We start from the raw sequence: 12,629 nt of genomic DNA, 5'->3' as shown, positions 1-12,629 counted from the left end.
TTCCCTTGCCCCTCTCCCCATCCGTCCCTCTCCTCTCCACCATCCCCTCCCTCTCTCCCCTCCACCTTCCCCTCACCTCTATATTTTGAGAACAAATCAACTACAGCACTTTTGTACGGACAAAATATTTCTTACTCCAAATTCTAAATACAAATAAGATGTTTCTAAAATGAATTTACCTATGCTGTGAGAACATCCTCAGTTTATAACCATAAACTTCTGCTTTAAAATTAAAGCTGAAACACATTACAAGTATTTCCAAAACTTTTAACAAGTGTTCTATGAAGGATGCCCTAATTTTCCTTGAATTCTTTTTAACTATCGGGTGGGTTACCACCACCTCACACTATATTGCAGTGGGTGGTTGTGATTTAGTATATCGGGGTGGATGCCTTCTCCCTGTATTTTCTACCTTATCGTCATTGGTACCAGCTGCAGTAACTGACTTAAAGGTTCACCTTATATAAACATGAACTCATCCGCATAATTGCAAACTTAAAATGGTGGTGATCATTTCCTTCTCTTCTCTTTCCCTCTTTTGATCTATCCACCAGCTACTCTGTTCCGCAAGTGCGTTATACGGGTTCCACCATCGTTGTGCATTTTCTTAACTAATTTTTGCCTGTTCTGTGATGAAACTTGTGATGGAATATTCCGATTTTCCTTTTTCACTTTCCTGCCTATCGCCTTGTGGTCGGTTTTCAAATCATTTATATACATAAGATAACCTTGCCTGCACCTCTTTCCTGAATTCCTCCCATCCTAGCACAGTTACTCCTGCCTGAACATGCACAATTCTATCTTTGGTCCAGGTGCAGTTAATCTTACGCAGATCTGACTAACTCCAGCATGGCCTGTCTAGCGTTGATTTGGCTTCTCTCACACCCTTGACCCCAGCATGGATTATCCAATGCGGAATTGGTTTAACCTCTCTGGGTTTCTGTCCAATATCTCCTAACTTGAGTACTCCTTTCAAATTGATTTGGCACTTGACCAGATCAATTTCAGGCCCACTGCACTAACTATGGATAGTAAATAAAGTACGCTGACCCCTTTTGCAGTCACTTTCTGATGATCCAGTATGAACAACCTGCCTGCAGTACCAATTGTTTAAGGACATTCAGAATCATCAAATCCCCAAATGTGGTCGCAGGTCATTCAGTCTATGCCAACTCTTGGAAGAGCAACCCAACCAGAACATCCAGAGGAAACCTGCACAGGCACAGGGAGAATGTGCAAACTACACACAGGAAGTCACTCAAGGGTGGGTTTGAACTGGAGTTGTGAGGCAGCAGTGCTAACCACTGAGGCACCATGCCACCCAACATTATTTTAGGAAATAATCTTAGGTACAGTTTTAACAATTATTTATTGAGCCAACCTAGCCAAGAGAGCATTCTGAGCCAGTACTCTGTTAACCAGCAAGAAATGTCAGATATTTAAACATTTACTAATGAGACTGTCGGTGGAGGGGGCCTGGGTGGGTCAGTGGGAGAAGAAGTTGTGGAGGAGCTGGAAGGCAGGGATGGAGTCTTGAAAGTATGTGGGGAGTCCCTGGACCAAGGAGGACAGGACAGAGTTCCAGGAAAGAATTTCCAATTCCTCAGCCCCCAACACCTATTCTTTACCATATACATTCAGTCCCTCTACACCTGCATTCCCCATGAGGAAGGCCCCAAAACCCTCTGTTTCTTCCTCTCCCACTGATCCACCCAATCCCTCTCCACCTACACTCTCATTCGATTGGTGGAACTGGTCCTCAGAGTCACAAAACGTATGGCATTAGAAAAGCACAGCCAGTCAGGTAGCATTCGAGAAGCAGGAGAGTTGATGTTTGGAGCATGTCCTGATTAGGGACAACTTATTTCAATCCTCGCACGTCCTGCAAACCAAAGAGGTGGTTATGGGTACCTGCATACCTATGTCTGCCTCTTTATATGGAACAGTCCCTCTTCCACAGCTACGCTGGCACCATCCCTACTTTTTCAGCCATTTTGGTACTACACTGATTACTGTATTGCCACTGCCCCGTACTCCTATGAGGAGCTTGAACAGTTTATCTATCACACCAATAACTTCCATCCTGACCTCAAATTCACCTGGACCATTTCCAACACCTCCTTCCCCTTCCTGAACCTCTCTGTCTCCGTCTCTGGCAGCCAACTTAACACTGACATCTGCTTCAAAGCCACTGAGTCCCACAGCTTCCCTGAGCTCACCTTCCCCGGTAAAGACACAACCCCTTACTCCCAATTCCTCTGCCTCCACTGTATTTGCTCCCAGGATGAGTGATTCCATTCCAGGAAATCCCAGATGTCCTCCTCCTTCTAGGACCATAATTAACCTTCACTATTATCAACAATGCCCTTACTTGCATCTCCTCCATTTCCTGTTCCTCTGCCCTCGAGCCTCAACCCCCAGCCATAACAAGGATAGAATTTCCTGGTTCTCACATTCCACCCCACTAATCTCCAAATCCAGCATATTATTCTCCACAATTTCACCACGTACAGTCAGACCTACTACAAAAAATATATTTCCCCTCCCCACTCCTATCTGCATTCCATTGGGACCATTCCCTCCGTGAATCCCTTGTTAGGTGTAACCAACCAACCCCCTCTCCACACCTTTCCCTGTTGCCGTAAGGGGTGGAAAACCTGTGCCCACACCTCCCACCTCACCTCCGTTCAAGGCCAAAAAGGATCATTCCATATCTGGCAGAGATTTACTTGCACATCCTCGAGCCTCTTTTACTGAACCGGTGCTCTTGATGTGGTTTCCTCTACATTGGACAGACCGAGCACAAACTCATAGAATGGCTCAGGGAACATCTCTGGTCTATAAACATCAACAAACTCCACCTTCCTGTGGCCATGCATTTCAACTCCCCCTATGACATGTCCATTCGGGGCCTCCTCCACCCAGAAAGTAGAGGAGAAACATCTCGTGTTCTGCCTTGGGAGCCTACAACCGCACGGCCTCATTATTGAATTCATCAGTTTCCAAATCTTCCCTCCTGTCTCCCCTGCCCCCTCCCCCCAGCCCGATCCCAGATCCATCTCTCCAACATGGCTCTGCCCTCTTGACCTGTTTGACCTGTCAATTTTCCTTCCCACCTATCCGCTCGACACTTTTCACTGACCTATCACCATCCCAACAATCTTTCCCCTAGTCCACCCCCCATTTACTTCTCAGGCCCCACATTCCCTCCTCAGTCTTGAAGGGTTAAGCCCAAAACATTGACTATCCTGCTCCTCAGATGCTGCCTGACCTGCTATGCTCTTTCCAGTGCCACAGTTATTGACTTTACCTTTTTAATTGACAACTGATTCTACATGTTAACCTTAAAAGGAATCCTAAACTGGGATGCCCAAGTCCCTTAAGATTTCTGAAGCCTTTCCCCATTCAGAATATAGTCTATGTCTCTACTCTTCCTACCAAAGTGCATAACCTTGCACTTTCCCATATTGTATTCTATCAACCAGGTCTTTGCCCAGTCTACTAGTCTGTCCAAATCCTAATGCATCTTCCCCATCTCCTCACCATTACCTGTCCCTCCACCTATCTTTGGATCGCTGTATCGCCACAATGTCTTCAGTTCCTTTGTCCAGATAAGGTATAATATGAATAGCTGTGGTTCCAGCACTGACTCCTGCGGAACTCCATTTGTCACTGGCTGCTTTATTCCTATTTTCTGCCTTCTACCAGTCAGCCAATCTTCTATCTTTGACATTTTTGAATCAGAAGTTGTAGAATCCTATGGTTGGGGTAAGAAATGAAAAGAGGAATAAGACATTGGTGAATATAATTTGTGGTTCCATAATAGTTACTACAGTAGGATTTAAAATATGTACAGGATATTAAGAGATAATGAGAGCATATAATAAAGGCACTACATTTAATCTTCATGACGATTCGAAAATCAAATTGCCAGAAGGAGCCACAAAGAAGAAATGGAATTTGTTCAGATTAGTTGACTTGAAAAAAAATTGTAGATCTAATTTAGAGATCAACCTGTTCTAGATTTGGTAATGTGCAGGTTTAATAAATTATTTCAGAGTAAAAGATCTTCTCAAAACAGTGAATAATAAAATGGCAGAATACCTTACTCAGTTTGAGAGTGAGAAACTAGGATCTGCAAGAATTGTGCTGAACCTAAAAAAAAAGCAAAAGCTGATTACAATGGCTCAGAGAGGAGTTGACTGGAGTGGGCTGGGAAAAGGCTTTTCGCAAAGAACACAGTTGAGGAAGAACAGCAGACATTTAAGAAAATACTTAATGACTCACAACTTGGATATATTTCAGTGGGGAAGAAGAAACCTCGGAAAGAAATAAACTAACCATAATTAGCTAAGGAACATAAGGGTGGACAAATGATCAAGTAAATAATAAAGGGGGGAAAAATAAAGTTTGAGGATAAACTAGCAAAAAATAGTTGGGCAAAAATAATAGGCAACCATGAAATGGCAAAGAAATTAAATAAATACTTTGTATTACCCTTTAAGGAAATAAATACTAATTCAAAGTTTGTGAGAAGATTTGTAGCTCGGGTGCTCGTTGCTGTGGTTCTGTTCGCCGAGCTGGAAGTTTTTGTTGCAAACCTTTCGTCCCCCGGTCTAGGTGACATCCTCAGTGCTTGGGAGCCTCCTGTGAAGCGCTTCTGTGATGTTTCCTCCAGCATTTATAGTGGCCTGTCCCTGCCGCTTCCGGTTGTCAGTTTCAGCTGTCCGCTGTAGTGGCCGGTATATTGGGTCCAGGTCGATGTGTTTGTTGATGGAGTTTGTGGATGAGTGCCATGCTTCTAGGAATTCCCTGGCTGTTCTTTGTTTGGCTTGCCCTATAATGGTAGTGTTGTCCCAGTCGAATTCATGTTGCTTGTCGTCTGCGTGTGTGGCTACTAGGGTTGGCTGGTCGTGTCGTTTCGTGGCTAGTTGATGTTCGTGGATGCGGATCGTTAGCTGTCTTCCTGTTTGTCCTATATAGTGTTTTGGAACACTCATGGGCTCACCGATCTCGGGACTCATAGCAGAAGCAGTAATGCAAAGGTTAGAACAAACAGTCTTACCACAAATTCAACCCAAACTCTGGGTCAGATACGTTGATGACACCTTTGTAATCATTAAAAACACGGAAATAGAGAAAACACACCGGATCATCAACTCCACACTCACAGGAATCCGATTCACGAGAGAGGAAGAAAAGGACAACCAACTCCCATTCCTAGACGGGAGGGTACAGAGAACACCAAACGGAGAATTCACCACTAAGGTACACAGGAAAACCACACACACCGACCAAGTCCTGAACTATGAAGTTTACTCTGTCTAGTCCTGTTATAGTTTTATAAGTTTCTATGAGAACACAACCCCTCTTATTCTTTAAATCCCCATGAAGGTGATCCTAACCTGCTGTTGTTCTGTTCGCCGAGCTGGAAGTTTTTGTTGCAAATGTTTCGTCCCCTGTCTAGGTGACATCCTCAGTGTTTGGGAGCCTCCTGTGAAGCGCTTCTGTGGTGTTTCCTTCGGCATTTATAGTGGCCTGTCCCTGCCGTTTCCGGTTGTCAGTTTCAGCTGTCCACTGTGGTGGCCGGTATATTGGGTCCAGGTCGATTTGTTTGTTGATGGAGTTTGTGGATGAGTGCTATGCTTCTAGGAATTCCCTGGCTGTTCTAACAAAGAACAGCCAGGGAATTCCTAGAAGCATGGCACTCATCCACAAACTCCATAAACAAACACATCGACCTGGACCCAATATACCGGCCACTACAGCGGACAGCTGAAACTGACAACCGGAAGCGGCAGGGACAGGCCACTATAAATGCCGGAGGAAACACCACAGAAGCGCTTCACAGGAGGCTCCTAAGCACTGAGGATGTCACCTAGACCGGGGACGAAAGGTTTACAACAAAAACTTCCAGCTCGGTGAACAGAACCACAGCAAATAAATACTAATTTAAAATATGACCAGAGATGTTCCTAAACCATTCTGCGAGTTTGTGCTTGGTCTCTCTGATGGAGAGGAACCACATCGAGAGCATTGATCCAGTAAATGAGGTTCAAGGATGTGCAAAAATATGACATAATAAAAGAAGTACATGTGATTGTGGGGTGGTCAGGTAATAAATACAGTTACTATAACTAGAGGGAAAAGTACTTGAGAAGTTACTGGGGCTGAACACCAGTAAGACCTTTGGGACTGATAAGGTATAACCTAGATATGAAAGAAACTAGCTACAGGAAAGCTAGAAACATTGGTATAATCAATACATAATCATTACAGTCTGGAAAGGTTCTAGAGGATTTGAAAACTGCTCGTGCAAAATTTTATGATCCGAATTGATATCCAATTGCACCCCGGTAACGATCTCCTACAACTTCTTCTGTAAGGGAAAGGAAACACATGCACTAGCTGGTTCAGGAACAGCTTCTTCCCAGCTGGTTTTAGATGGATGAATGGACTCTCTCTCGCTTTAAATGATGCTGATCTTGCCTAGTGTGCACCTTTTGCAATGTAATATTTGTGCAACGTATGCTCTGTCTAAGTCTTTTTGATCTGTACATCCTTGCTTATTATGATCTGCCTATACTGCTCATAAACAAAGCTTTTCACTGTACTTCAGTACACATAACAAATAATCAATCAATTCATTATTCAAACAAAATCAATCAATCGAAAACAAAACAAGTATGATCACAGACTGAAATCTGGATTGACATTATATTTTGTGTTGTTTTTCATTTAATTACATAGTCTTTCATTGAAATTCAATTAGGCAATGCTACAAATTGGTTTTAGTAATAAACCAGTAATTTATTACAAAAAAAAGGTCAAATACAACAAGCCAACAAAGAATTAGAAACTGGTAATAACTATGAGCCAAATGAAGACTGCAGAAAAGGGTTGCACCTTTGCAAGTGGCCTACCCTGTTGACTGTGTAATACTGACAAACTTGAGCACATAGACCTTCCATATATTCACCTACAAGGTCACTCTGCATGTAGGGCCTATACCCGACACATCAACTCTCCTGCTCCTTGGATGCTGCCTAACATGCTGGACTTTTCCAGCACCATACTCTCGAATCTGATCTCCAGCATCTGCAGTCCTCACTTTCTCCAAACGTGAAAAACTGCCTGGCTCAAGGCAGAGATGTTACAAGCATCCAACTCGGTGCAAAAGAGTGAGTTCTATGAGTGCAAGCTAAAGGACATGAGACTCAACCTGTCCTAATGTATTTGATGGGTGCGTGACACTACATGCAGAGTGACCATGTAGGTGAATATATGTAAGGTCTCTGTGCTCCATTGGACAGTGGTGAAATGCCAAAGTGCATTGCAATTCTGAGATTAGCCATGATGGTATGGCGAGGCTGGTGTATTGCCATTGCCAACTTCGATGAATTGGAGATGATCACTGAATTGGAGATAGTCATAGAGATGTACAGCATGGAAACAGACCCTTTGGTCCAACTTGTCCATGCCAATCAGATATCCCAACACAATCGAGTCCCACCTGCCAGCCCATATCCTTCCAAACACTTACTATTCATATACCTATCCAGATGCCTTTTAAATGTTGCAATTGTACCAGCCTCCACCACTTCTTTTGGCAACTCATTCCATATACGTACCACCCTCTGCATGAAAACGTTGCCCCTTAGGTCTTTTTCATATCTTTCCCCTCTCACCCTAAACCTATGCCCTCTAGTTCTGGACTCCCCCCACCCCAGGGAAAAGACTTTGTCAACTTATCCTATCCATGCCCCTCATGATTTTGTACACTTTTATAAGGTCACCCCTCAGCATCTGACACTTCATGAAAAACAGCCCTAACCTTTAGCTCAAATCCTCCAACTCTGGCAACATGCTTCTAAATCTTTTCTGAACCCTTTCAAGTTTCACAACATCTTTCCGATAGGAAGGAGACCAGAATTGCACGCAATATTCCAACAGTGGCCTAACCAGTGCCCTGTACAGCTGCAACATGACCTCCCAACTCCTATACTCAATACTCTGACCAATAAAGGAAAGCATACCAAACGCCTTCTTCACTGTCCTATCTACCTATGCCTCCACTTTCAAGGAGCTATGAACCTGCACTCCAAGGTCTCTTTGTTCAGCAACACTCCCTCAGACCTTACCATTAAGTGTATAAGTCCTGCTAAGATTTGCTTTCCCAAAATGCAGCACCTCACATTTATCGAAATTAAACTCCATCTGCCACTTCGCAGCCCATTGGTCCATCTGAACAAGATCCTGTTGTAATCTGAGGTAACCTTCTTCGCTGACCACAACACCTCCAATTTTGGTATCATCTGCAAACTTGCTAACTGTATCTCTTATGCTCAAATCCAAATCATTTATATAAATAATGAAAAATAGAGGACCCAGAACCGATCCTTGTGGCACTCCACTGGTCACAGGCCTCCAGTCTGAAAAACAATCCTCCACCACCACTCTCTGTCTTCTACCTTTGAGCCAGTTCTGTATCCAAATGGCTAGTTCTCCCTGTATTCCATGAGATCTAACCTTGCTAACCAGTCTCCCATGTCCTACTCTGCCCACATTGATCCTCTTTGTTACTTCTTAAAAATTTCAATCAAGTTTGTGACACATGATTTCCCATACACAAAGCCATGTTGACTATCCCTAAACAGGCCTTGCCTTTCCAAATACATGTACATCCTGTCCCTCAGGATTCCCTCCAACAACTTGCCCACCACCAACGTCAGGCTCACTGGTCTATAGTTCCCTGGCTTGTCCTTACCATCTTTCTTAAACAGTGGCTCCACGTGCCAACCTCCAGTCTTCTGGCACCTCACCTTTGACTATCGATGATACAAATATCTCAGTAAGAGGCCCAGCAATCACTTCTCTAGCTTCCCACAGAGGTCTAGGGTACACCTGATCAGGACCTGGGGATTTATCCACTTTTATGCTTTTCAAAATATCCAGCACTTCCTTTTCTGTTTTATGGACGTTTTTCAAGATGTCATCATCTATTTCCCTACATTCTATATCTTCCATATCCTTTTCCACAGTAAATACTGATGCAAAACACTTGTTTAGTATCTCCCCCATCTCCTGCGGCATCTCATAAAGGCCACCTTGCTGACCTTTGAGGGGCCCTATTCTCTCCCTAGTTACCCTTTTTTCCTTAATGTATTTGTAAAAATCCCTTTGGATTCTCTTTAACTCTATTTGTCAAAGCTATCTTATGTCCCCTTTTTGTCCTCCTGATTTCTCTCTTAAATATACTCATACTGCCTTTATACTCTTCTAAGGATTCACTAGATGTAGCCTGTCTATACCTAACATATGCTTCCTTCTTTCTCTTAACCAAACCCCAGTTTCTCTTAACCAAACCCCAGTCATCCAGCAGAGATGTTGGAAAATGATGGTCAATATAAAGAGCAGAGAAAATCCCCAACAGATAAATATACAGACTTCCATTTGGCCATTTTTCAATTTGAATCCATCTAGATTCTCACCCGGGAGAATCACAAATGGCATATAAATGAAGGACTGAAAACATCAAATGCTGAAGGTCGCAATGGGTCATCCATGGAGAAAGAGCAAGCTAATGTTCCGAGTCTAGCTGACTCTTCATCAGTGCTATGTCTCCGTGGATATTGCCTGACCTGCTGTGATCTCCAGCATTTGTTGTTTTCAGATTCTAGCTCTGCACTAATTTGTTCCTACATATATTAAGAGATACTTAGCTGCTAATAAGATGCAAATACAAGGAATGGGGATCCTTGCCTCTCATTACCATGGTTTTCAAATAGGGGAAAATTAAACATTTTTAGAATGGATATCAAAAAGCTCATTCTTTCATCCTTGCTGCATTTTTTTCAAATTTCTCATTATTGATGTCGTCATTCAGGCACTGGGAAGTTTGTTCTATTTATAAATTACAAATTGCAAATTAGCTATTTATAAGCAGCCACCACAAATTGCAATAGGAACAAAATCTGACAGACTTAATCTTAAAGCATCATTTCAAAACCAGAATAATGCAAATCAGGCCAATTGTTCTACTAATCTCATATTCACAGACATGCTTCCTTTTACTGTGCAGAGGTGTAGCCAGTGCAATTCAATCTATGCAGTAAGGGTGTTTTGAAATTTTTTTCACCGCAGGGCTTTAAGTTGACCATGATAAACTATTCTCTTAAGAAATGTATTTTTTAAAAGTGTGCATTTAACTGTTCAACACTTGGATGAAGGAGTAAGCCCCAGGGCTTTAATGGATTTACATGGCATTACATGACCTTGTTAGCATCAAAGGTGGGGAAAATACCCACTCTGAATCCAGAGTGCAAACGATTGGGCAAGATTATTGAACATTAAATATACCAAATACTCAGTACAAACACCTTTGGTAAACGTGTAAAGGATATGTTAAAGAAATGTCACAGTCATGCTGCTTATACTAATCAAATATAGAAAATTATCTGATGTCACAGTTGTACTTCATTTACTGTTTTGTCTTTACACTGAAACTTTATTTCGTAAACATATTTGGTTATTTAACTTTTTATGCTTTCTGTGTCAGTTATACAAAATGGCATTAATAAAAGTTGAAAGTTCTTCTAAATGTTTAGTAATGATTTTTGATACTATATAAGAAAGGATAACAACTCGAATTGATCTGGCCATGAAGGAAACACTTTATGTTTGTGTTATCCAATTGAAAATCTGATTTATGCTGAAAAGTATTATTTCTGTAAAATGTATCAAAATTACTATTGCTTCACATCTGGGGAGAACAACACTTCCGCCACGTAAAACTTTAGCTAAAGAAAGAAAAACATCTTCATGCATTGTAAATCACATTAAATTATAAAGAGCATCTCAACATTGTTATTTGCTTTTCTTCACATCATCTCTAACACACCATCAAACCTGGAATTATATTTCTGCTTTTTCCTTTGCACAAGATCAAACTCTGTAACTTCCTTGCTAACAGTACTGTCAGTACTCCATGGACTATAATGGTTCAACTCACGATCTCTTATTTAAGGACAATTATGGGTGGGTAGCAAATGCTAGCTTTACCAGTCACACTAAAAATAATGGACAGCACCACGGTCAGGTCCAACCCTGAACAATGAGTAGAGACTGAGCATTAGGATATTTCAGCTGAGTTAATCAGTGGAGAAATTAAAATTTGCATTTTCATTACAAATTAAAAGCCATCACTTCTGCAATCAAAACAAACAAAAACAGAATGTGCTGGAATAACTCGAGCTCTGGCAGCATTTGTGAAGAGAAAACATTTTAATGCTTCAAACTTAACAGAATTAATGTTTCTTCAAGAATGGTTACTGGACTTGAAACATTAACTCTGTTTTCTCTTCACAGAGGCTACCTGGCCAGCTGAGTTTCTCCAGCAATTTATGCTTCTGTTTATTTCAGATCTCCAGCACCTGCTGTTATTTGTTTTATTTCTTCATTTTGTTTTATCATTTCTACATTTAGACGGATTAAAAATTCCCTGGATGGCTATTGAAACAATGTGTCAAAAAGTGTGGCACTGGAAAAGCACAGCAAGTCAGGCTGCATCTGAGGACCAGAAGAGTTGATGTTTCGGGCATAAGCCCTTCATCAGGAATGCAAGTCAAGAATGATCTCCAGGATCTGCAGTCCTCACTTCCTCGTATTAAAACCATGCATCAGGCAATGATTTGGAGACAGAGTGGAACTCAGGGAAAAACTGTGTTTCAAATGAAATGTTGCAGATTCATATGGCAAAGTCTAGTTAAATAGTAGATGACAGGAAACTGATTTGAGAAAAACCTCTACAAACTACTTGCAAAAGTCTTAATAGCAACTGGAGCCATTTTTCTCAATATGTTGAGTGACTTCCCAGTACAGTGCTGTAAAAGTTAAACTGCAAAGTGCGAAAAAAAAGACATAATTTTAAGCAATTGGGTTCCAGGAAAGAGGCACAAGGGAGGAAAATATACTAGAAAATGGACGGACTGTGAACAGGTGAAAGCAGAAGTAATTAAATAGATGAAAGGTGATCTCTTACAACCTCTTCCATCAGGCAGAACTATAATTCAGCTCACACCATCTTCCCTACTTTCTCTTAACATTAAATATTTGTAGCTGTTCAACATGGTTTTCCAGTGGATTCTTTCTGATGTATGACTTTAGGAAATTGAAATCTTCTGCAACCATAGCTCTATTGTTTTGTTTAAAATTCACAACCTGAAGGGTATCTCAACCATCAAAATTAAAATAGTTATTACTATTCCAACATAAGCAATTATGTATTTGGCTATTTTGCTGATGCAAAATGAAAGCTTGCATAATAAACTTGATTGAAAATGTGTTGCTGGAAAAGCGCAGCAGGTCAGGCAGCATGCAAGGAACAGGAGAATCGACGTTTCGGGCATGAGCCCTTCTTCAGGAATGAGGAAAGTGTGCCCAGCAGGCTAAGATAAAAGGTAGGGAGGAGGGACTTGGGAGGAGGCGTTGGAAATGCGATAGGTGGAAGGAGGTCAAGGTGAGGGTGATAGGCCGGAGTGGGGTGGGGGCGGAGAGGTCAGGAAGAGGATTGCAGGTTAGGAAGGCAGTGCTGAGTTCGAGGGATTTGACTGAGACAAGGTGGGAGGAGG

General features: G+C 41.9%; 1 long non-coding RNA gene across 2 annotated transcripts in view; it reads left to right on the top strand.

Annotated features, from left to right (window-relative positions):
* Window positions 1-11,591, top strand: part of LOC122541374 — a 59,114-nt gene extending 47,523 nt beyond the window's left edge. For both annotated transcript variants that reach the window (XR_006309586.1, XR_006309584.1), the window contains exon 3: window positions 11,485-11,591. This is a non-coding gene — a long non-coding RNA (uncharacterized LOC122541374). The remainder of the gene's footprint in view (window positions 1-11,484) is intronic.
* Window positions 11,592-12,629: the final 1,038 nt, after the last annotated feature.

Source organism: Chiloscyllium plagiosum, chromosome 37 (assembly GCF_004010195.1).
Source record: "Chiloscyllium plagiosum isolate BGI_BamShark_2017 chromosome 37, ASM401019v2, whole genome shotgun sequence".
Classification (NCBI taxonomy): domain Eukaryota; kingdom Metazoa; phylum Chordata; class Chondrichthyes; order Orectolobiformes; family Hemiscylliidae; genus Chiloscyllium; species Chiloscyllium plagiosum.
Note: the sequence above shows the minus strand (reverse complement) of the source record. Positions and strands in the feature narration are given on the sequence as shown.